Consider the following 26,592-nt stretch of genomic DNA (forward strand, 5'->3'; position numbering starts at 1 on the left):
AATTGGGCCATTGCATTTTGTGTGATTTTTGGCAGCACTGGGGTTTGAACTCAGCGCCCTGTGCTTGCTAGGCAGGAACTTTCCATTTGAGCCACGTCCCCAGATTGTGTGATGTTAAAAATTACATTTGTTCTACTTTTTTCCGTTTGTTTGTTTGCTTTGTTTCTGGACTTTCTGACTGAGGTTTTATTTGGTTAATGGAAGTTTTACATTTTATGTTATCAAGTCAGTTGCTGCTTGCCTTTAAAATTTACAGCCAGGCATTCTTCCTCTCTGAAGAGCTTGATAAATATTTAATGATATTTGTTCTATTTTTATGATACAATTTTGTTTTATTTAACTGTTTAATTCAGCTGGGAGCCCTGTTTGTGAATGGCGAGAGGAGAAATTCTTAACTGAATCTATGCCTCCCTCACACCCATTAGCCTGTTGTGCTAACATAGCTTATTAAAATGTCTGTCTCTGATCTTGGAAGGACTTTTCACTGAATTAATGCGCAGAATAGACGTGTTCCTGTGTTGGGTTTGCCCCACGGCTCCCTTTATCTGTCCCCACACAGGGCCACACTTCTGTGACTCTTTGAGATAGCTGTCCAGCTCAGTCTGCCAACATTAGTGTTAGGCTTTGATAGCCTTATCTATTTAGTTTTCCAATTTAATTTTAAAAGACAAGTCACAGAAGACTTTAGAACATGGGCTTGGTGACTTGCTGATGCCCTCTGGCCCTCAAACACTGGGCAGGTGGCTGAACCTTTCCGTGTACCTCGTATCCTCATCTGAACAACTGAACACTGTGTTGTCATGACAATTGATGGACTGAAACCTACACAAGCTATAGACTGATACCTGGCACAGAGTAAGATTTATTTATACTTATTATTTTTTTGTTGGTTTTTTGAGGTAGGATATGGCTAAGTAGCCCATGCTTGCCTCAACTTCATGAACCTCTGCCTCAGCCTCCTGAGTTCTGGGATTACAGGCATGTAGTACTATGCTCAGACACAGGAAGTTTTAAATAATGGTAGTTAGTAGCACCATTTTTCCCAGTTAAAAACTCATCGTGCTGGAGGGCTGAGACAGAGCGCTTTGCCGTGCCCCCGTGAGGCACTGGGTTCCATCCCTGGTGCTGCCAGACAAAATGAAACAAAATCAATCCCATTAAATAAAACCCATTGTCTATTCAGGAGCATAGCTTGCTTTATTTCAGCCCATTTTATCGAGTACTGTACCAGCTGAGCCATACCCCCAGCCCTTTTTGCTTCAGTTATTTTTTGATTGGGTCTTTCATTTTTTTGCCCAGGGCTGGCCTTGTACTTGGATCCTCCTATCTATGCCTCCCAAGCAGCTGAGATTATAGGCAAGAACCACCATGCCTGGATTTTTTTGTTGTTGAAATGGTGTATTGCTAATTTTTCATCCAGGCTGGCCTTGAACCCCCAGCCTCCAGATCTCCACCTGCTGAGTAGCTGGGATTACAAAAGCAAGCCACCATTACATTTAAGATGGATTCTTAATTAACTGAAGCAATTAAAGATCTGGTAAAGAGAAGGGATTCTGACCATCCCAAACCCACCCAGAGGGACCCCTTGAACTGAATTATCACGTTTCCTGACAGGACCAGACCCTCTTTCTGGGGGAGTGAACACAGAGGTTACAAGCAGCCTCACACTCTTTCCTCTTTCTGATGGCTCTAAGGCCAGAGGCTCCCCTGTGGCTGGCAGAGGGGTGCAGTGGCCTGGGCGTGGCCTCTGAGTACCACCTACAGGCTTGCTGCAGAGGAAGGTGAGGGTTGAGCCCCTCAGCCATCCTCCCAGGTTGGCCTCCAGGCCTGTGGGAGCTGCCCCTGTTCCAGAAGCCTCCACTCCCCAGCCTCTCCAGCATCTTGCATTGGGAGAAGAGGCGAACGTCACAGGCGTGCATCTCTGGTGTCCCCTGACAAGCAGCACCGGTGGACTCATGGCCTTCCTTCACCAGCTAGTCAGTTCCCCACGTTGCAGACTGTGCCATGCTCAGAGCCAGCATGGGGCAGCCTGGCTCCCTCTCCCTTCTTACCAGGCACACGCCTTCACGAGCACACTTGGAACTCGCTCTCCTGGCCTGATCTCTCCAGGCAACTAACTCCACTCAGCATTCAATATTTGTAGTTTTCTTCACAAAGTGTGGTCTTAGAAGTGGTGTATTTGTTATTGTTCTGAACTGGATCACTTCTTCCTCAATGTTTTCTAATTCATTCCTTCCTTCATTAAAGGAAAGGCATGATTTTTTGAACATACATGTTTTAGCAAGCCTCTTTCTCCTTTTTTTTTTTTTTTTGCTTTCTAACTCCTATGGACTTAAGTTTTCCTTACCATCATTCCCTACTGATTTAGAAACGATGTATTCTTTCCTAGTCTTTGAGTGTCTTCCTTAAAAATTTAATGCATGAGAGCCCCAAGATGAGGTCCTGAGTTCAAATCCCAGCCTTCCAAACCTTAAAGTTATATCTTTATTCTCTTTCCATACATACAAAGACCTCAAAACAGTTTAACTTTCAATCTTCATTGATGCCTCCCAATAGCTACATGTGGCACACGGCAGTGTTCACAGAAAGTGGATCCTGGGAGGAGGTGTGTGAGTTCTACCGAGTTTCGTCACCAGGTAGAGTTGTGTATCACTGCAGCCAAGATGTAGACACAGCGGTGTAGTTACAAATTTCATTTTTCTGTTCCTTAGCTTAGTATATGATCACTTCCTATGGATTTGTCACCGTGTGTGAAATCTGGCCTCAATTTCCACATCAACTGAATGGTTATATTAAGAATAACTAACTTCTGCTCACTCTCTCGCTCTCTGTTGCATTTTTTTTTACACCTTGGTGTAATAAGGAAGATGTGGCATATAAACGTGAATCAAATAAATGACCTATGTCTAACAAATGATATTTGAATTTGAAGGTAAATCAATAAGTCCACTAGCATATTTGAAACAAATAAACAAAAGATACAGACCCAGCCTAGCCCTGCAGAGCTGCCTTGGCAGCCCCTCATCTGTGGTCTCTCTCAATAAATGGGATTGACTCTCTTCCTGTAGACATGCCTTTGAGATCCATCCAAGTCGTTGGGTGTGTCAGCAGCTCTTCCTTCAATGGCTAAGTGGCACAACAGCATAGTGTTTTTATTCCCTCCTATTTGTTATTATTCTTATTGCATCTGTTGATATGCTTATCAGGCTCTTGATTTGCTATTATTTCTGGCATCCCTATAGTTCCTTCTGAATTTGGTTTTCTACCTCCTACCTCCTGAAGGTACCACATACAGCCTTCAGGGATGCTTTCTGTGTATTCAAGTGCTGAATTCTTTCAGTCTTTGTTTATCCAAAATTATCCTTCCCACACCCACGTGGAAGGGTAGTTCTTGTGGATAGATGGTTCCAGATGCAAAGTAACTTTTTCACAGATTTTGAAGGTGTTTTCATACTCTTATCTCTGGTTCTGCTGCTGTTGTTGAGAAGTTCACTATCAGTCCAGCTGTTAAATACTTACAGGCAATCTAGTGGACCCCTCCTCTGCACCCCTCACGCCTCCCCCATGGCTTTTCAGATGTCTTATGGCAAGGTGTAGTAGTTCTGCTGGTGGTCCCAGCTGTTTGCAGAGTGGAGACAGGAAGACTGTGGTTCCAGGCCAGCCTGGGCAAAAGCACGAGACCCCATCTGAAAAGTAAGCTAAAGTGAAAGGGCTGAGGACATGGCTCAAGTGGTTGAACACTTGCCTACCAGGTGCAAGGCCCCGAGTTCAAACCCCAGTAATAAAAATGGCTGGTACTGTGGCTTGAGCCTGTAATCCCAGTCACTCAGGAAGTGGAAGCAGGAAGATCATGGTTTGAGTCCAGCCTGGGTAAAATGTTTTGCAGACCCCATCTCAACCATTGGTTAGGCACGATCACCCCCAGGCTGACCTGAGCACAAAGCAAGACTCTGGCTCAAAAGCAGCCTATACAGAAAGGGTTGGTAGAATGACTCAAGTGGTAGAGGGCTTGCCTGACAAGCACAAGGTCTTGAGTTCAAGCCCCAGAACTCCCAAAAACCAAGATTGTCTTCTTATCTTTCATGTCTCACAGTTTCATCACAATGTAATTGCAAATTTATTTTAATCTATCTTATTCTAGTCTCAGATGAGATTTCCAAAATGAAGATTAATGACTTTCTTTATAGTATGGAAAATTCTTAGCATCTCTTCCACATTTTCTTCTTCCTCATATTCTTTTTCTAAAGTCAATGTTGTTTTATTTTTATTGTTGTTGTTATCATCAGTAACGGGGATTGATCCTAGGGTCTTGTGCTAGGCCCTTTTGGGGTTTTGTTTGTTTGTTTGTTTTTTAAGATACAGGCTCACAAACTTTGCCCAGGTTGGCCTCCACCTCCCGAGTGGCGAGGCTGATAGGTGTGTACCACCATGGCTTGCTTAAACTCAGAATTACTGAAGACCAATTTATATGTAGTAAGACACACAGTGCAGTGGATTTGGAGACTGTGTCACAGTTTCTTATAAAGCTAATGTGTATAAATTACCTTATGTACCACTAATCCAATCCTAGAATTTACCCAAGAGAAAAGAAACCTATGACTTCTCGAAGAACTGAAATGAAGGTTTGTAGCACCCTTTTCATAAGGATGCAAATGTTTATGTGTAAGTGTGTAAGGTGGACTCACAGTGAACATTTCAGCCATAGCAACAGAAGCCAGAAGATAAGGCTTCTGATAGTTTTGAAGATACAAAAATATCTTCAACATTTGTGAAACATAGCCGGTGGCTCATGCCTGTAATCCTAGCTACTCAGGAGGCAGAGATCAGGAAGATCGCCATTCAAAGCCAGCCCAGGTAAATAGTTGTCACAAAAAAGGGCTGGTGGTGTGGCTCAAGTGGTAAAGAGTGCCTGCCTAGCAAGTGTGAGGTCCTGAGTTCAAACCCCCAGTGCTGTCAAGAAAAAATTTGTGAGAAATAATTTGAATCTGGAACTATGATTTAAACATGCAGCACGGTGAATTCTGACACAGTCATATAACTATGATCACAGTCATAGTATAGAATATTCCCCTCACCCCAATCCTCCCTCGTCTCCTTTACAGATCCCCGTCTTCATCCCAGGCCCTGACAATTTTCCATCTGGTTTATATCTATAGTTTTCTCTTTTCCAGGTCATTATACAAATGGGATCAAGAAGTATGTAAATGTTTGGGACTTTTGTTCACTCAGCACAACCCACTTAGGGTTTGTTGATGTCCTCCCTTTTTATTTCCACGAAGTAGTCCATGGAGAGGCTGCATGGCGATGTGGTTATGAATTGGCCTGCTATAAACATTCATTACAGGTTTCTGAGAAGACTTAGCTCTTAGCTCTCCTAGGTGGATATCTGGGATTGGAATTATGGCTTCATAGGATAATTGTGGCTATAGCTTTATCTTTTCAAAGTGGTGTAGCATTTTGCCTTCCCACCACCTCCATGTGGCATTCCGCTCGTTCCATATCCTCACAAGCACTTAGCATTGCAGCTGTTTTCAATTTCCTTCTAATAGGTGTGTAGAGGTGTTTCACGGTCCTTTTAATTTGCATTTCCCTAACGACCAATTAGATCGAGTGTCTTTTCGTGTGCCTGTTTTCTGTCTGTGTATGTCTTCTTTCATGAAGCACTTATTCAATTTTTTAAATTGAAGAACTGTTTCTTTTTAAAAAAGTTTTATTATCATATTATTGCTGTACTGGGGGTACATTGTGACATTTACAAAAGTGTCTACGATATTTCATAGTTGAACTCACCCCCTCCATCCTTCTCCTTTATCCCCCTCTCCCAATTCCTGGAATAGTTTCAACAGGTCTTAGTTTTCCATTTTCATAAACAAGTATATAATATTCCACCACATTCATCCTCCTTCACCCTTTCCTTATATCCTCCTCCTCCCACTGGTGCCAACCCCCAGACAGGACCTGTTCTTCGTTCTTGTTCTCTGCCTTTGAAAAAAGACATTTTTGTTTGTTTGAGATAGCTATATGGGGAGTTACACTATGACATTGCCATGTGTATATAAATTGATTCATCCCCTACATTTTTCTCCTTTCTACTTTAGTCCCCTTCTTATGGTGGTTTCAACAGGTTTAAAAATTCTATATTTATTCTTGTATGGAGTACATCAACCATATTTATCGTTTTAACTTCCTTCTTTTATCCTCCCCCTCTCATATGTGACCAGTGTTTCATAGCATTGCTGAGAGTTCTACCACTGAACCACCAATGCCCGCAACGTAGTGTTGCTGCATTTGTATTAGGTCTATAGTCCACATATGAGTGAAAACATGTGACTTTTGGCCTTCTGACCCTGGCTAACTTCACTTACGATGATGTTCTCCAGTTCCATCCCTTTACCTGCGAATGATAAAATTTCATTCTTCTTCGTGGCTGAGTAAAATTCCATTGTATACAAATACCACATTTTTTTCATTCATTCATCAGTAGTGATGCATCTTGGCTGTTTCCATGACTTGGCTATTGTGAATAGTGCTGCAATAAACATGGGTGTGCAGGTGCCTCTGGAGTAACCTGTGTCGCATTCCTTCAGGTGTATCCCCAGGAGTGGGATTGCTGGATCATATGGCAGGTCTATGTTTAGTTTTTGGAGAAACTTCCATACTGATTTCCATAGTGATTGTACTAGTTTACATTCCCACCAGCAGTGAATGAGGGTTCATTTTCCCCACATCCTCACTAACATTTATTGTTGTTTGTATTTTATATGATAGCCATTCAAACACAAGTGAGGTGGAATCTTAATGTGGTTTTGATTTCCTTTATGGTCAGGGATGGTGAGCATTTCATGTGTTTTTGGCCATTTGTACATCTTCCTTTGAAAAGGCTCTGGTCAGTTCAGTTGCCCATTTTTTTTATTGGGTCATTGATTTTTAGGGAGTTTAGTTTTTTGAGTTCCCTAAAGATTGTGGTTAGAAGTCCCTTGTCAGATGTATAGCTGGCAAAGATTTTCTCCCATTCTGTGGGCTGCCTCTTCAGTCTGGTGACCATTCCTTTGCTGTGCAGAAGCTTTTTAGTTTCATGTAGACACTTTGGTCAATCCTTTCTTTTAGTTGATTGGAGTTCTACTTAGGAAGTCATTGCCTGTGGCCTATATGCTCCAGGGTATTCCCTGCTCTTTCCTGCACTAATGGCAAAGTTTTAGACCTTATGTTAAGGTCTTTGATCCACTTTGGGTTGATATTTACACAGGGTGAAAGATAAGTCTTCTGCATGCAGATATCCAGTTTTCCCAGCAACGTTTGTTGAAGATGCTGTTTTTTCTCCATTGTGTGTTTTGGGTGCTTTTGTCAAAAATCATGTGATTGTAGCTTTGTGGATTTAGATCTATGTCTTCTATTCTGTTCCACTGGTCTTTGTGTCTGTTTTTGTGTCAGTGCCATGCTGTTTGTATTGCTATGGGTCTGTAGTATAGTTTGAAGTTGGACATTGTGATATCTCCAGCATGGCTCTTTTTGCTCAGTATTGCCTTGGCTATTCTTGGTCTTTTGTGCTTCCAGATGAACTTTCAGGTTGATTTTCAATCTCTGTGATGAATGTCATTGGAATTTTGATGGGGACTGCATTGAACATGTAGATTGCTTTTGGTAATAGAACCATTTTCACAATATTAATTCAGCCAATCCATAAGCATGGGAGATCTTTTCATCTTCTGATGTCTTCTTCAATTTCTTTCTTCAGTGGTTTAGAGTTTCATTGTAGAGGTCTTTCACATCCTCTGTTAAGTTTATTCCTAGCTATTTTATTTTTTGAGACTATTGCAGATGGAACTGTTTTACTGGATAGTTTCTCAGTCTGTTCATTGTTGGTGCGTAGAAAGGTTACAGATATTTTTATATTGATTTTGTATCCTGTTACTTTGCTGAAAGTGTTTATGATATCAGGAGTGTTCTGGCGGAGTTTTTGGGTCTTATGTATAAGACCATGTCATCTGCATATAGGGATAATTTGACTTCTTTTCCTATTTGAATTCCTTTTTTCTTCTTTCTGTCCTATTGCTTTGGCTGGGAATTTCAAACTTTGTTGAATTGAACCAGAAAAAGTGGACACCTTGTCTCATTCTGACTTTAAAGGAAATGGTTTCAGATTTCCCCCATTTAGTATGATGTTGGCTATAGGTTTGTCATAGATAGACTTTTTTATGTTGAGGTACTTTCCTTCTAGTCCTAGTTGCATTAGAGCTTTTGTCATGAAAAGATGTTGGATCTTATCAAAGGCTTTTTCTGCATCTACTGAGATGATCAAGTGGTGTTTTTGTCCTTGCTTCTGTTAATGTGCTGTATTACATTTATAGATTTGCGCATGTTGAACCACCCCTGCACCCCTGGGATGAAGCGACTTGATTATGATATATGTATGATCTTTTTGATATGTTCTTGAATTTGATTTTGCAGTTTTTTATTGAGAATTTTTGCATCTATGTTCATTAAAGAGATTGGCCTGTAATTCTCTCTTTTCTTGTTGTGTCCTTTTCCCATTTGGGGATGAGTGTAATGCTGGATTCATAGAATGAATGTGGCAGTGTTCCTTCCCTTTCTATTTCATGGAATAGTTTGAAGAATGTTGGCATTAGTTCTTCTTTAAAGGTCTGGTAGAATTCAGTGTAGAATTCATCAGGTTCTGGGCTTTTCTTTTTTGGGAGACTCTATTGCTGTTTCAATTTCATTGCTTATATAGATCTATTGAGGTGATTTATATCCTTTGGTTCAGTTTTGACTGGTCTTGTATATGTATAGAAATTTCTTCTAGATTTTTCAATTTATTTGGCTATAGTTTTCAAGATATTCCCTAATGATCCTCTGGATTTCATTGGTGTTTATTGTGATCTCCCCTTTTTTTCATATCTAATTTTATTAATTTGGGTCTTTTCCCTTCTATTTTAGTCAGGCTTACTAAGGGCTTATCAATCTTATTTATCTTTTCAAAGAACTAAACTTTTGTCTTGTTGATTCTTCATATGAAAATCTATCATCTTACTGCCTTTTCTTTGTTCCTTCTTTTCTTCTGCCTTATTTTGGATTATTTGAATTTTTTTTGTAATTTCATTTGTTTACCTTGTTGACTTATTATAAATAACTCTGTTTTTCTTTTGTGGTACTAGGGATTGAACTCGGGGTCTCACACTTGCTAAGCATGTACTCTATAGCATTTTTTTAGGGTTTGTAGTGTAAAACTTCAATTTATCATAGTCTACCTTCAAGTGATACTATGTCATTTTATCTTGAGGACTTTCAGTTCTGCCCACCTGACCCTTGTACTATTCATACACTTTATTTTTACATATGTTACAAACCCTATACTACATTGTCATGTTTTATACAGTCAATTATGCTTTAAAAAAAGCTTTATTTAGATATCACTTACCAACATAAACATTCACTTTAATAATTTTCTTCTTTTGAGACAAGTTCTTGCTATGTAGCTCAGACTGGTCTGGAACTTGCAATGTAGCCCAGTCTGGCCTTGAACTCATAATCTACCTGCCTCAGTTTCCTCAGTGCTGGGATTACAGCTGTGTGCCATCACACCTGGCTCAATTTAAGCACTCTTAGTAAATTTATAGCATTGTGCAGTCCCCACCACTCCACAAAGTCTCCTTGTGCCCATCTGCAGCAAATCCCTCTCCCAAATTCAGGGGCAGGTAGCCACTAGTGTGCTTTCTGAGTCTACAAAGCACTGAACTGGGATTCTGTAACATGTAGTTCTTTTTCACCCAGCTTCTTTGGCTTAACATAATTCTTGAGGCCCTTCCCCACCGCTGCACGATTGATAATTTGGTGGTTCATGTCATTGTTGAGCGACACTCCTTGACTGGATCTACAATAACTTTCCACTGAAGAACAGTTAGGTTGTTTACACTTTAGGCTACTCCATGTAAAGCTGCTATGGAGATTCACATCCAGATTTTCATATGAACCTAAGTTTTCATTTCTGTAGGATAGATCTCCATGAGAGTCATGTTGAGTTGTCTGGTACTATATGCTTAGCGTTATAAAAACTGCCATTCTATTTTTTTTTTCATGGTACTGGGGTTTGAACTAAGGGCCTACACCTTAAGCCACTCCACCAACCCTTTCTTGGGTTTGAGATAGGGTCTCTCAAACTATTTTCCGGGGCTGGCTTTGAACCATGATCCTCCTGATCTCTGCTTCCTCAGCAGCTAGGATTACAGGCGTGAGCCCCCGGCACCTGGCTTGCCATAATTTTTTCCATTTTACATTCCAACCAGCCATAGCTGACAGGTCCAGTTGCTCCATACTCTTGCTAACTTTTGGTATTGTCTAAATTAATTTTAGTGATTCTAATAGGTTTGTGATGGTATCTCATTCTGGCTTTTATTTCAAGCCCGTATTTTCAGGGACCAATTCTGTCTGCATAACTCAGTGGCCATGCAGTGGTTGGACTGAGGTTTTGCTCAAATACCACACAGTACCTTGAGTACCTTCAAGGTTTGGAATGTGTTGAATCTTCTGTGGCTTTTACCTTCTGCCAGGTTCTCTTGAATGTCTTATGGACATGTATGCAGCTGGGGCAGCCCTGGATTGTGTGGACACCTTGTGCTTTCTTTGCTGCTCACGCATGCAGTCCCAGCCAGAAACACACTTCCCCAACCACGGCCGAACTTTGAAATGAAAAGTCATTGGCCCTCTCTGCTCATCAGCTGTCGAGTGTGTGACTTCCACTGCTAATGCCACTGGATGTGGCTGTCACTTACCACTCCACATCAATTGGGTTCTTTTTGATCACAGCATTGCAGCTACTGGTCCTCAAAACCTGCCACACTGTCACAGGACCTCTGTGCTGACCAAATGAGGTGGGGGATGGGAGCATCTCCAGGCTACTCTGAGATCAGCAGGTTTTCAAGTGTAAGTGTCCCTCAGTATTTACCTTTGGTCCCTTTCTGGAATCCTCAGGCGTTTTTTTTGTTTTTTGGTTAATTTTTTTTGGTGGTACTGAGAATTGAATTCAGGGCCTTGTAGTTGGACCCCAAGTAGGGTACACTTGAGTCGTACCTCAGTCATTTTGCTTTTAGTTTGTTTTTCACATAGGGTCATTAGCTTTTCCCTGGGATGATGATCTTTCTATCTCTGCCTGATGAGTAGCTGGAATTACAGGCATGTACCACCATTCTCAGCCTTGGGTTTTTGGGTCAGTTTTGTTGGGCTCATTCTTCTCAATGGCTGGGTCAAACTCCGTTGTGTGTACATTGTCTTCCTCACCCGTCTTTGGTGGACGCTTCGGCTGATTCCACGATGTGTTACCAGTGCAAACGCAGCCATCTTGTGTTCTCCACATTTCTTAACCGCATCAAGAGGCTGCCCCAGGCGACGGAGCTGCACCGTCCAGGTTTGCCTATGTACGCGGCACAGTCACACAGCGATGCGGTTGTTCACAGCGCATCCCTCGTCGTTAAGCCATGGCTCCATGTGCACCACGCTCTTTGCTTGGACATTGACAGTGTTAACACGCCAATGACGCATTCGATGATATCTGAGAGAACTCGAGTGGCACATTTCCTGACACTTGCCCAGTTGTCTCTTTCTAGTGTCTGGGGCACTTGAAGGTGATGTGAGTTCAAAGGTCAAGGTCATGAACCTTTTTCCCTTGGAGCGCTACAGCCACGATTTGACTGTGTCACGCCCTGCGTTGTTGCAGAGGAGAAATCTGTGGCCGACCTTCTTTATATTCCTCATTTATTCCTGTCTCCTTCATTTCCAGGTCACGTACTTACAGTGTTTTCCCTTTACATTCAGCTCAACAAACGCGTTAATTTTCTACTGGTGTCACACGAGTTTCTAAGTCCTGGGGCTCCAACAGCAAAGGACATAGCTAATCCTTAATCCCTCCCGTTGCTTCCTGCCCGTGTGGACACGGGTATCAAAGGCTTAATGCAAGTGTGAAGAGCGATATGAAGTTTGGGAGGCGACAGTGGACTCGTAGCTAGAATAATGCAACCCAGCGCAGGAGGAGAGAGCAGCTTTCCTGAGACAGGGACAGGTCATAAGGGAACCTAGAGGAAGTCAGCAGTGGCAGGGCTGAGAGCCAGGAAGAAGGAGGGAGAGATGTGGCTGCAAAGGTGAGATTCTGTGCAATGCGAGGACAGGAGAAGCAGGTGCCACATTGCCTGGAGGATGTCATAGGAAGGCGACAGTGACAGTTTGACGGTTGCAAGCTTGGAATCCCAGAACTCAGGAGGCCGAGGCAGAAGGATCTTAAGTTCAAGGGCAGCCTGGACCACACAGTGAGACTCTAGCTCCAAAAACAGAAAATGCAGTTCACGGGAGCAGACAGTGCATTCTCTCACCTGGACTTCTAGGTTGCCTATCCCAAAATATGTTTTTCAGTTCTTCACTTTTCCTTGAAAATCCAGCCATGATATGCCTTGGTGAGGTGGTTTAAATGTCAGTTTTGCCTGAAATATGGTTGGTTGTCTCATTCTCAGAAATGAAAAGTTTGGTTTTATACATTTTCTCTCATTACACTTTGTGCATTTCTTCAATCCGCTTGCCTCTGGCTTCTCGTTAGCTGAGTGTTTGCAATGTGACCAAGTGTTCTCTCCAGGCCCCAGACCCTCCTGCTTACTGCTACTCAGTGCTGATGTCGTCAGGGATTTTGGAAGCCCCATGTGTCCTAAGTGAAAGCCACACCCCTGTGTCAGGCTGTGGTAGCAATGAGTTTTTCCTAGACAACTGTCTAGTTGCAGGTCCTGGATGGATTTCTGGTTTCTGTCAAGCGGCTCTTGTTTCATAGAAAATAGGTTGCTGGTGTCTAACTGAACATGACGGGGCTTTTCTGAACTAATCTTCAATTTCGTGAAGTTGGTGGGTGATCATTTATCCAGGAGACGAGTGGATGACAGAATTGTTCTATCCTTGTCTTTTTGCAAACATTATCACTTTTATCTTATAATAAATGCAGAATGATTTTCCGAAGGGAGCTGTGTTACCGAGCTGCGCCTCTGGCGTGTGGGTTACAACAGCTGGGTGAAGGAAGACTGGCTTTCTTGGTGAGATCTTACACTGTGCAGGCGCAGGGTCTTTGCTTTGGCACCAAATCCTGGCCGTAGGACCGCCGCCCGGCTCCCTCACATCGCCAAGGCTCTCCTGGAAAATGAAAACCTCATTGAAAAAGTCATTTATCATTTTTATATGTGGGTTATTTTTAAAGGACATGAGTACAAAACAAACTCTCTCTGTGTATGAAAACTGAGAAGTAAAATATATTTGTTATGTCTTTATATTAAATATGTCACTCTCCTCCACATTTTCAAATTAATCCAGATTTTTTTTTTTCTGGCAGTACTGGAGTTTGAACTTAGGGCCTCATGCTTGCTAGGCAGGTGCTCTACCACTTGAGCTATGCATCCAGTTCTGTTTGGCTTTTAGTTATATTTCAGATAGGGTTTTTTTTTTGGTCAGGGGTAGACTTCCACATAAGTGAGATTACAGCAGTGTACCACCACCTGGCTTATTGGTTAAGATGAGGTTCCCAGCTTTTTGGCCTGGGCTAGCCTTTAACTACAGTTCTCCTGATTTCTGCTTCCTACATAGCTGGGATTACAGGCAGGAACTACAGCACCTTGGGCCAGATTTTTTAAATTGATGAAATGTTTAACAGTCCTTAATTTGCATAATAACATTTGTATCAGATAAATTCTTCTAGCATACATATGCTTTTAAAACTAATTTTTTTCGCTGTACCATAATGTTCTAAGATCCCCTTTTTCTTTTTTCTCCCACTATGCTTCTTGGAGGTTAAAATATGAAAATCTGAGCTGCATGATTCTGTTAGAGGTCAAATCACGGGCATTTGAGTTAAACGATCTTTCACTGGAAAAGCGTGTTTTGGAGTATCCCCTTTGAACCTTCCTGAGCACTTTCCTCCTTTCTCTCAGTGTCTCTGTGTGGACTCTGTAGTTGTGACAAGAAACAGGAAGAGCAAGTGGCTGCTGGTGTCCCCAGCCAAACGCAGAGCTACAGACAGGAATTCCATCACCTGTCTTAATATCGATACATATGGATTTTGGGGGACTGGGGTTTGAACTTGGGGCTTCACATTTGCAAAGCAGGCTCTGTACACTTGAGCCACTCCTCCAGTCCATTTTACTCTGGTTATTTGGAGATGGGGGGGTCTCATGACCTATTTGTCCCAGCTGGCCTCAAACTGCTCTCTTCCAGATCTCAGCCTCCCAGGTAGCTAGGATTACAGGCGTCAGCCGCCAGCCCCTGGCCCAGTATTTTCTTCACGCCTTACAGCCTCCAAGCAAGAGACGCAGGTCAACAGGGATGGTTTCGCACTTGCAGTGCTAAGCATGAAGATGGAAAAAGAGGCAGGATGACAGCGTAGCATGACACACTCACACCTGGCTTGGAGTGTCCTTCCATCCGTTAGAGTTCATTGTCACTGCAGGAATTGTCAACCTCCACGCCTTCACAGCTCCCTTTCTGCTTACGTTTATTTATTTGACCCACAAGCTCAAGTGTTTCCCTCAGACCTCATTTTTATTTTATTAATTAATTTATATTACTTGGGGTTTGAGCTCAGGGCCTCATTCTTGCTTGCTAGGCCCACTCTACCATTTCTCAGTTCTTTTTTGCATTAGTCATTTTTCAAGTAGGGTCTCACTTTTGCCCAGGCAGGCTTCAGACCACGATCCTCCCACCCATGGCCTCCCGTGTAGCTTGGATTACATGCATGTACCACCAGACCTGGCTTATTTGTTGAGTTGGGTCTCACTAACTTTTTGCCTGGGCTGACCTGCAATTGTGATCCTCCCGATTTCAGCCTCCCAAATTGCTGGGATTACAGGTGTGAGCCACTGCACCCAGCTTGTACATTTTTAATGTGTTTCATCATGACACAGCGACCTGTCACTTTGTTTTAAAGGCTGTGATGTCCATCTAATTTTGATTTAGGAAGTGTCTTTAAGTCATTACAGCATTACATCCTGAATATCCCAGACATCAGCCACCCTGTGTAGATCCTCCTACAAAGTCTGTTTCCACATATAACATTTAACTAGACACAAATGATTTCCTATTTTCCAGTCTTGATCCATGTGGCTCATCAGACTGTACCCTGATTTTTGTTTTCTGTGGGTGCCTTCTGGAACATTCAGCATTGTTCTCCCTGCATCTGTGAGTCAGGACCTCGGTCACCTCACGATCATCTTTTAAAAGCCACCGGCCTCATGGTTTTTCACTTCCTAAAATGCAGCTCTACTATAGAGTGAGCAGGTGAGTGGGAACGGGACAGAGAGGAGACATGTCACTGTGCCTGCCTGTGCCACACTGTGGGGACAGCTGTGCTCGGGGCCCCACGACCTGACGTGGGGTTCACAAATAGAGCAGCAATATTCCTGACAGCCGAAGGGTAGAAAAACGCAAGTGTCCATCAAGCAGTAATGGAACAAAATGTGGTCTGTCCACACAGCGCAAATTACTTGGCAATGAAGAGGAATGAAGCCCCAACATGGTGCCACAAGCAGGAGCCTTGAAAACACGATATGAATGTCACAAAGGGCCATACGCTGTGGGATTCTGTTTACATACAATGTCCAGAAGAGAAGTAGATAGGAGGTCACCTGGGGATGGTGGGGGAGCACAGGGGAGGGGATGTGGCTAAAGAACATGGGGTTTCCTTGTGAGTCAGTGCTCTTCAACTGATGTGACAATGCGGGTGCCAGTGCATGAATGTACGGAGAACTGTTGAGCGCCCCTCTTTCAATGGATGACCTGCTCTGTGTGAGTGACATTTCCAGCAGTGGTTACAAGTGCTATGGGGTAAAGAGAGTGCACAAATGCCTGCGGGTGCCCCGGCCACGGGACCCAGCCTTTACAGAGGGCTTAATCATGAAGGGCAGCCTTCAGGGGGTGCCGTCACCCCCTTTGCAGAGAACTGAACCTGTCTCCAGTCACAGAGCAGAGCCAGGACATGGTCCCCATCTGTAAAATGCCAGTCAGCATTGTTTCTTACTTAGCACATTTGCTCCCAGAGGAGGTGATGTCCATAGAGTATCAGGAGACAGAGAGGAGAGACGCCAGAGCAGGGCATGCAGGCAGAGGGAAGGTCATGGTCAAGGTCATGTGGAATAGAGATGGCGTGTGCCACCTGGATCATTTGAGGAGTGACTACTTACAAAGGTATGGACAGAGTTTAAGGAAAAAGGTGGGGACAGTGACAGCCCAAAGCCTTGCCATCCCATGTCTAAAGGGGCAAGGGGAGGAGGCCATTATGGGAAAACAGAGAGGGTGTTGGTGTACCGTGGCTGCCTTCTGTGGAGGAACACAATGACAGTAGCTTCCCTGGATGGCGAGAGCCAAAATGCTAACTGCGTCTTTCTCCTCTTACCATCTGATCTCTGCCAGTCCTTTTTATTGACTGCAGGAGCCCTGGAAGGAGACCTAGGGGGACAAATGGAAGGTACCAGCACAGACACAGAGGCATAAAGATGAAGTGTAGGGTTGGTAAAGGGTATACTGAGCCATGACACCATTGTAACTCCACCTGATTCTCATTCCTCCCCCACTTCGTGCCCCAAGGCCAAGTTCACACCCAGGTAAACTTGGGAGGTGTCCTCCAGAGGATTTTCCTAGTGGCTCCAAAGCCTCCACTCTGTACTCAGGGCTTCCAGCTTCTCACATCCCTAATTCCTCAGGAGGCCCATGCTTGTCCTTCTTGTCACTCAGATGAGCCAGGACTTCCACACCAGGTCAGAAAGCGCAAGGCCTTGATGCTTGTGTCATAAGAGTAAACGAGCTCCCTGTGCCAAGGGGCATTGGAAATTCCTCTTCCTGAGATTGTCCTAGAAAAGAGGAGAGAGTGTCAGCAGTGACCGTGGGAATCCATCTGTGTTTGCCACTCTGCGAAGATGCACCAGTTTCAGGACAGTACACTAGAAAAGGGTTTTCTGGTGTCCATGGAGAATAGAGAAGAGAAAATGGTGATTTAGAAAAGAAACTGAGTTTTGGTTTGCTTTTCTCCTTCCTCTGAAGTCGCTGTCCAGTCAAGCAAAGCGTGCAGAAACTGGGATGCTGTCTTCTTGGGCAATGGAGAGCCAGGTACCCAGGAGCCCTTCCTTGGTCTCAGCGAGCTTCCTTCTCTCCTTCATCTCTGCAGACTGAGAAGGTAGGGCTTCCTTCATTCCAGAGTAGATGTGACCCATGATCAAGGCCGATACGAGCCAGCACTCTCGCAAGCTGCCCGTTTATTAGTTTATCAGAAGAAACCATGTTGAGGCGACAGGGCGACTGCCAACCTCGGTGAGCACATTCTTCTGGGGCAGAAAAGGCTCATGGGAGCTCAAGTCATAATCACAAGGTGCCTGAGAATGAGAACAAAGTGCAGGTGATTGTGTAATGGCAAGTTTCTTGCCATGGCCTGCTGTGTGCAGACCCCTCACAGGGGCGCACCTGGCGGATGGCTGAGGGTGCAGCCTGATGCCTGGATGGGAAGCCCCAGTATTTCCCTGTCTTGTCTCTTGATAATGGAGCAATCTTTCTTTGGAGTGGTAAGCATTCTCTCTCTCTCTCTCTTTCTCTCCCTCTTTCTTCTCTCTCCATACATCCACATCTATTCTAGTGTTAGGATCTAAGAGCCTTCTAGGGTCTTTAAGATAAATCTATAAATCTTTTCTCCAATACGTGTGTCTTATTTACAGTTTTGCTCTTGGAGGACAGTTAGTTCCTTTGGGTGATTGTTCCTTTGGATAATTGAGGGACTGGAACTCTCAGATCGAGGATGGGTGTTGAATGGGCAGAAACAGAGCACTGTATTTACGGATCACAGAGTGAGGGTAAAAATACCTCTGAGAACTAACTCCTGCTGCTGAGGGGTAAGGGCAGGAAACACCTCATCCCTCAAGAATAAGGTAAGAGAATACTTAACCGGACAGATTTTGGAGGTGTTCTTTACTTTGAGGGGTCTCCAAATTTAAGCCCTTGTGTTTTATCTCATTCTGGGAATTTGTGCACATGGGATGACTGCGGGGATGTCTGGAATAATCCTTTCCCAGATGTCCTGAGAAATGTTCAAGTTAAATAAAATTATGATATCCTGGTCAGGGAAGCAGCTCAGGGCTGAGTCTAGCCTGCTGCCTGCCTTTGTGAATAAAGTTTTATTGGATCACTACCACTCCCACTTGTTCACCTGCGATCTTTGGCTGCTTTCACACTGTAATGGCAGAGTTGAGTGGCTGCATTAATGAGCATATGGCCCACAAAATCTAAATTGTTTGCTATCTGGCACTTCACAGTAAATGTTTGTGGAACCCTGCAACAGAGGAAAGAGCACAGACTTTCAGTTAGACGTGTCCTGGTATATGACTGTAAGCAAGCTGTTTCGCTATGTGTGTCTCAATTTTAGCACCTGTAAAATGACATCATCTATCTTTAAATTAGATTTAGATAAAGTAATTTAATTAAAAAAATCTTGCAGTAAAAGCTCTCAGGATATTATTATTATTAAGAAGTGTGAGCCAGGTGCCTGGTGGCTCATGCCTGTAATCCTAGCTACTTGGGAGGCTGAGATTTCTAGGATTGTGGTTTGAGACCAGCCTGGGTAAATAGTTCACAAGACCCCATCTCCAAAAATAACCATGCAAAATGGACTGCAGGTGTGGCTCAAGTGGTAGAGCATCTGCCCTGCAAGAGTGAAGCCCTGAGTTCAAACTGTCCAGATCCACCAAAAAAAAAAAGGTGGGAAAAATTTATCAAAGCCTTTGTGCAGAATTAAGATGAAAGACACAAACACTCGATGCAATGGCTGTGCCAGTGAACTTCAGTGGGAACAGGTGCTCAACACAGTTCCGTAGGAAGATGTTGGTTTTCTAGAACTAAACAGTCACACGTGGATATTTAGAACTTGAAATGTAGCTGGTCCGAATTGAGATGTGTTGCAAGCATAACACACGCCAGACTCTGAGACTTAGTGCATAAAATACCTATTAATAACTTCATTTTGATTATATACTTAAAGATAATATTTGGATAGAGTAGACTGAATAAAATATATTATCAGATTTATTATTTTCACTTTCTAAAAAACTTTTATTGTGGTTACAAAAATTTAAAAATCCCATTTGTTCTCTGCATTATGTTTCTATTAGATAGTCCTCTTCTAGAGGAAAAGAATTTTAGCTATACAATCACTAAAAAATTATTTTGGGGGAAGTCTTTTTTATTTTTTTAGCTCTATTGGAGTTTGAACTCAGGGCTTCATGCTTGCTCGGCTAGTGCAACCACTTGAGCCATACCCCCAGTCTTTTTTTTGCTCTGGTTATTTTTAACATAGGGTCTCATTTTTTGCCCAGGTTGGCCTGGACCTCAATCTTCCTTTTTTACACTACCTGCCATAGCTGGGATGACAGGCATGTGTCACCATGACCACCTTTTTCTGTCAAGACTGGGTCTCCAGAAAATTTTGCCACAGATGACCTGGAACTGTGATCCTCCTGATCTCAGCCCGTCACATAGCTGGGCTATGTGCCACTATACCCAGCTAATGGTTGAGATGGGGCCTTGCTACCTTTTTTTCGCCAGGCTGGCCTTGAAAACATCTTTCTAATCTCATTCTCCCAACTTGCTTAGACTACAGGTGTGAGCTACCAGCGCCCAGCCTAGTTTTGCGAAATCTTTATGACTTAATGATCAAATGAGGTTTGGCTGGAAAATCAGGGTTTGCAAGTGTGAGCTAAGATATTTTGAAGTTGAAAGGAATGATTCCCATGAAAGGATGTAGGTTCTTAAGGCATGTTGGTTTTCTCATCTTCACATTCCTGAGGAAGAGGCAGGCATTGTGGTAAGTGTTCAGTGAATGTCACATGGAATTGACAGATGTTAGGGAAAGGCAAGTTATGAGAGGCGGAAATGAGTATTGGAATATTCTGAATTTGACTTTATACTCACTTGCATCAGGAGTTTTATATTATTATTTGTTTTCATGTTACTCATTGGTGTCTTAATTTGCTTGAGGAACTGCCTTTGTCATGTCTCTTAAGGAAAGTCCAGTGGCAATGTACTTTCTCGGTTTTGGTTTGTCTTGGAGTATCTATCTCTTCTTATTTTCTCAAGGACAGCAGAGTATTGTATTGTTGGCTGGCAGTTTTTTGTTTTTTTTTTCTGCTATCCCACCTGCTTCTGGCCTATAAAGTTTTTGCTGAGAAGTTTGATGATAACCCTGTAGAAGTTCCCTTGTGTGTGAAGGACCCTTTTACTCTTGCTTTCAAAGCTCTGTCTGTGGCTTGGCACTGGTGGCTCACACCTGTAATCCTAAGTACTTGGGAGGCAAAGAGTAAGAGGATGATGGTTCAAAGCCAGCCTAGGCAAAAAATAAGTGAGACCCTATCTCAAAAATATCTAACACAAAAAGGGTAGAGCACCCACCTTGCAAGTGTGAGGCCTGGAGTTCAAACCCCAATATTGCCCTCACCCCCAAATCTCTCTTCATCTTTGATTTTTGACAGTTTGGTTAAAGATGGTCCCTGACTTACAATGGCTGAAAGCAGCACTCATTCAGTAGCAGCCATACTTTGAATTTTGAGTTGGCATGATAACTCCCTGTGACACCGGGCAGGGAGGGAGCTGTAGCTCCTGGTCAGTCATGTGATCAGGAGACTGCACAATTGGTAATATACCCTGTACCGTGTTGCTAAGCTGCCATGTTCAGTAGGTTGATTTGTTTTTATTTTCTACATTTATGATTATTACTTCTTTGTCAGTACTTGGCAAACACTCTGGCACTTGAGCCACACTTCCAGCCCTTTTTGCTTTTAGGTTATTTTTTTAGATAGGGTCCTATGTTTTTACCTGGGCTTTACCTGGACTGTGATTCTCCTACTTAGGGCCTCCTTTGTAGCTGGGAATACAGGCACATGCCATCATGACTGGCTTATTTGTTGAGATGGGCATCTCACTAACTTCTTACCTGAGCTGGCCTCAAAATGTGATCCTCTCAATCTCTGCCTCCTGCACAGCTGGGATTACAGACATGAGCCATGGCACCTGGCCTTTATTTTTATTTGTTTGAGTCAGGGTCTCACTTTGAAATGAAGGCTAACCTGGAACTTGCATAACCCAGGCTGGCCATTCAGTCATGATTTGCCTGCTTCAGACTTCTGAGTACTGGAATTATAGGCCTGTGCCACCCCCTCAGCATAGCAAGTTGATATATTAAGTGCCTTTTTGACTGGCAATATATTTTCAATTTATGATAGGTTTATTGGTACTTAACCCCAATGTAATTTGAGGAACGTTTGTATTAAGTGTCTTGTTGAAGTCTTCTTTGGGTTACCATTCCCTTCTATCCCCAGTCTGTCCAAGTAAGAAACTGACCTTAAGAGAGGAACCAGACAGGAGTGGGATGAGGAAGTGTTTGTTGAGGACATTGAATGACCTCAAAGATGCAAGTTTTGCTAATGAAAACAACTACCAGATTAAGTGTACAAATTAGAAAAAGTACTAAAATTCAAAAAGGTTCTAGTCTCAGAATATACAATAATTTTATTTGAGTTCAGACTCCATTTGAGGAAACCAATCAGTGAGGAAGCATGCTTTGTTTGTCATACTTATTCATTTTCCTTTCTTTTTTAATTTATTCATTAGCACATACTATCTATACTGGGGTACATTGTCACATTTACGAAAGTGTGTACAATATGAGTCTTAGATTCACCCCTCCAGATTTCTCCTTTATCCTCCCTCTCCCCTTCTAAGAATAGTTTCAACAGGTCTCATTGTTCCATTTTCATACACGAATACATACTATTTCCACCTTGTTCATTCTTCTTATTCCCTCCTGCCTCCCACTGGTACCAACTCCTGGACAGGACTTGTTTTTTGCCTTCCTGCCCTTCAATTTTCAAAAGAGACATTTTTGTTTGCTTATGATGGTTGTACCGGGAGTTTCACTGTGACATTTCCATATATATATATAATACCCATAATTGGTTCCTCACCTCCATTATTCCTTTCTACCTTAGTCCTCTTCTTATGGTAATTTCAGCTTCTTTAACTCTCTCCCTCCCTCTCATGCCCTCCCCTTAGTGTGACCTGTTTTACATCCTTGTCCTTCATTGTTTAGGTGTCTGTTCATTTCTCCTACACAGATGTAATATATTTCATTATTACTCACTATCTTTCTTTTCCTCTTCCCTTAGTTTCCTTCATTTCTCCTTTCTACTTACCAATCTTACCCTCACTCTATGCTCCAATTGGGCAAGCTCCATGACCAGTCTTGATCACTATTATGTCAATAATACTTAGCGCATATGAAGAAATCGATCAATATTAGTTGAATGGAAGATTAATCAACACAAGGAAAGTTCTTAAGGACACAGGTATGCACCAGTGGGGTTATGCTCCACCAAGGAATGGGAGTCTGGCTGCTGGAGGCAAAAGCATATTCACTTATTTACATTTATGCATTTGACCCTAAAATGTCACTGGATTTTACAATTTACTTATAACAATGTCCTGAAATTACTGCAGACTCATAAATAACCAGTCAAGTTATGGCTAGAGATACAACAGTTGAAAAATCAGTTGCTTGTTTTGAAAACATTTCACAATGCATTTTTTGCTTATCAAAGAGGCAGAAAGCTCATTGTCTATAAATCTTTAAAATAAGCTTCCTCCTTGAAAACGAGGACAAACTCTTCAACCTCTCGGTTAGCCAATCTTCCTGAAAGTTCATGATGTATCAGAATTGATATGTGGCAATTTAAGTGGCATTGCACAGAGGAGGAGGAATATTATGAAAGAAAAAATAAGCTTTAAGTCTACTTAATTTTAAATAAAAATCAATAACTACACAAGGAATAATCAGGATTTTGGGGAAAATACATAAGAGTGCTTTACACTACCAGTTAGAGCTGAGATGTATAGTTTAGCAATCCAACAAGGTGTTAAGGTTCTTTTTCAAGGACTTGAAATAAAAAGGCAACCTGCAAAGTATCTGCCAATGCAGGCATCCTGGAGTCACTTCTTACCCCAGGACTCTCAATGCCTTTGTGAAAGAAATATCAGTAAGGAATTTTCTTTTAACATAAATGAACTGAAGGAAATACCCTGGTTTCTAGGATTTCAAAACAGCAAAATCTTCAAAGCAGATGAATAATAATAATTGAAAAAAGAACAAACTCTTTCTTCCCCAGGCAACATTCATGCTAGGAATAGCTGAGCCATCCTCCTGTTGACCTTCCCCCCGGTTCTGAAAGCGTTCGTGGTGACTCGGCTGCCATTTTCTCATCCTTGTCTTGAGTAAATGTGGTGTCCTGAGTTCCAGCCCCTAGACAAAGCTCTGTATTCTTTGCAAGCTTTCACTCAGAGAATGAAATATGCATCCGAATTACAAGAAGAAATGAGCAGGAGAATTTTGAATTTTTCTAATCTGTGTAGACAAAGAACCTTTCTAACACTAGTTACGGGTTTCCTCTAAAACCTCCTGTAATTTCTCTCCGAACTGCCTCCATTCTAAAGTCTTGGGGCATCTGGATGCCTCAATGCTATATAAACACAACATACGGGTTGTTGGAAACAGAGTCTTGTCTTCTTTCTCTTGGTTTCTCGCTCTTGGTTATGAACATTTGTAAATGTGACCACCTTACAACAGGTGTTGCACAAAAGCAAGAATCGTAGTGTGGCCAGTACCAGTTTGTGCAAGTCATTTACCCTTCTTGAGACTCAGGACAAACTGTAGGAAGCCAGCAGTTTTTGTGTAGGTCCAAGATCTCCCGTTTCCATACTTTTTCTTGATCTCCTCTTCCACCTTGGCTTTGACACAGCTGGTGTGTGTCTTCATCACCCTGTTGTTGGAGAAAAGCCTGTGGAGGTGTGTTGGAAGCTCTTCTGAGGGCCATCCTTTTGGGTTCTCAAGTGGAATTACTTTGAGACTTTGGTCAAGAGGCAACTTTCCTGAGGAGAGGAGTGAACATATAGTAACTCTAGTGCTGCTTCTTTCTTAGGATGTCTTTCTTCTCTTGTAGTGCTGTTAACCATTCTCTCTTGAGTGCCATTACTCTTCTCCACGAGATTTCTGTCCCACCACTCACCACACTTGGCTACAATTAATTATTTCTAGTTTGCTCCCCCACACTTGATTCTGAGCTCTGAGAGCAGTGAGTACCATGATAATAATAAATTCCATTACACAATCATCAACATCTTTAACGTTTATAGATAGTTGACTGCATCAAGGCCCATGCTAAGTGCTTCACATCTTGTCTTATTAAAAACTTACAACATTTTACAGAAGAGTAAACTGAGTCTCAGGAAGAGTAGATGACTTGCACAGACTGGTAAGTGGCAGAACCAGGAATAGAACCAGATATATTTGATCCAGGACCTGAGTTCTTCACCATGATGCCTGCTTGTTCAAGATTTACTAATCCTTGACTCTCCAGTCACCAATACACCAAAACTACAAATAGTCCTTCTTCAACAGTCATTGAATAAACGACAAATGAATGAATGAACAAATGAATGTGCGAGAGTGTGGAGATTTGAAAGGAGCTACTCAGGCACCTGAATGAGCAGAAGCAGGGCTGCTCTTAAAGCATGGGAAGAGACCATATTTTTTTTTGTTGCTATCACATGATGCCACAGACTGGTAAATTATTAAGAAAAGAGGTTTGTTTTGACTCACAGTTGTGGAGGTGCCAGGTCTAGGGGCCATATCTGACCTTCTTCATGTTGGCCTTCTTGCTGGCAGAATCCTGAGGTGGTGCAGAGCATCATACAAAAGAGACAGGGCACACAAGTATATGTGTGTCTATATCAGCTCTCTCCCTCCTCTTCTATTGCTACCAGGATTCCGTCATTGGGGGTGTGTGTGGGGGTATAACCTAATGACCTTATGTACTCCTAATTACCTCCCCAAAGCCCTAAACACCATAATCTCAATTTCTCTTGCTCTTAGTACCTCATAATTAGGATAAGATTTCAAAACACGAAGCCTTGGGGGAGGGGACTCAAACCATAACCAAACCATAGCAGAGACTGGTATTTTCTTTGTCTCTGCCTCCCCATTAAAAGATGGTTCCTTCTAATATTATTCTTCCAGGATAACTTATTGTTCTAGTTACTCCTTTCTATACAATCTTGCTTTTGTAAAGAATGGAATCAATTTATTGATATGGTCAAGAGGTAAACCTCTTTCCAGAAGCAATGGCATTTATAATAGGATATCAATGCTTTTTTTTTTAAAGTCCCCTTAAAATCCTTGGCCTTGAATAGTCCTGTTAGAGCTAGGTCTGTAGAGAAGTCTATGGGGCTTTTGTGACTTGCAAAGCTACTCATACAGATGTTGAACAGCCTAACTTTCCTAGTTGTGCCTCACTCTCATTGTGTCCTCTTGTCACTATCTGTCCCCCAGTGATAAGGGCTGGATGTATACCCCAAATATGAATGAAAGAAGAAAAACATTTGCTTGAGCATTGGATCTTGGTAGCATACTAAAAATTGTATAACTTGGTGTTGAGTCAGGTTTTGGCTTGACCAGCAAGATGAAAGCCATTTCTGTATTTGAACTATTCAGAGTTCTTTTTCAAGTAGCTGTGATGGAGTGTTCCTTGAACAGTTCTCGCAGGAGAACAAAGATACAGTCAACACTCCAGTTACCTTAGCTTCTTTTGGAGAGCTGAAACTGTTGTGAGGTGGCTTTGCAAGGCACCTAGGAGCTCATAGAATCAAATGGCAAGTGCAAGTTCAATAGATCAGTATTTGTCAACTCATTTTGTGTCTGAGGGGACATGGAGCAGTATTGGGGCAATTTGGGTTGTTACATTTGACGAGGCATGGCACTGGTGTCTAAGGGGAGGGGCCGAGGATGCTCTTTGACATTTTGCATTGCATAAGATATCCCACAACACAGCCTTATCTGGACCCAAGTGCAACAGTTGGGAAGATCCAAAGTAGGAAATACTGAATGCCAAAATCAGGGAAGCGAAAGTCTTCCAGTGGGGAGAGGGATGTGTGTGGAGCTTAGTGTGGAGGCAAAGCCAAAGTCAGAACACAGGTATATTCTAGAGAATTGGTGATGAAGCTCAAAAGGAAAAGCAGGAGAAGCCAAGACCGTTGTCATGATCAAGTTGTCAATGCCTGGTGCTCCTTCTGCTTGCCTGGTATGGAGTGGGCTTGCCTGTTTTCTAGGCAGGGAGTTGGGCATTAGTCCTGATGGCAGATGGACAGTGCTTTGGGAATGGAGATGACCACTGGATGGGTGCTAACTAGCCCAGAAATCAGAAAGAACTTACTTGTGCAAGGACATGAAGATGCACTGGAGCCATTAGGTAATCGAGTAGAGGATGTCACCATATATTGATGCTATGGAGTGTCACCAATTCAAAGAATCCAAATGACCTGATTTAACTTCTGGGTTTGTGTTTTGTTTTCATTAAAGTGTCATGTTAGCATATTGTGGAAAAAAGAGTTGCTTGATGGTATTTGTCTTGCTGTGTCTTGGTGGAGTCATGAAGCAGTGTGGCAGAAAGAAAAAAATACTATTTACTCTTTAAAAAATGATTATCATGTTTCTGCCTTTTA

General features: G+C 42.5%; 1 long non-coding RNA gene across 1 annotated transcript in view; it reads left to right on the plus strand.

Moving 5' to 3' along the window:
• The first annotated feature begins 388 nt into the window (after positions 1-388).
• LOC141417182 (uncharacterized) overlaps positions 389-26,592 on the plus strand; it is a 44,978-nt gene continuing 18,774 nt past the window's right edge. The window contains exons 1-2 of the long non-coding RNA XR_012441769.1: positions 389-855; positions 17,050-17,182. This is a non-coding gene — a long non-coding RNA (uncharacterized lncRNA). The remainder of the gene's footprint in view (positions 856-17,049; positions 17,183-26,592) is intronic.

The sequence above is a fragment of the Castor canadensis genome, chromosome 15 (genome assembly GCF_047511655.1).
Source record: "Castor canadensis chromosome 15, mCasCan1.hap1v2, whole genome shotgun sequence".
Classification (NCBI taxonomy): domain Eukaryota; kingdom Metazoa; phylum Chordata; class Mammalia; order Rodentia; family Castoridae; genus Castor; species Castor canadensis.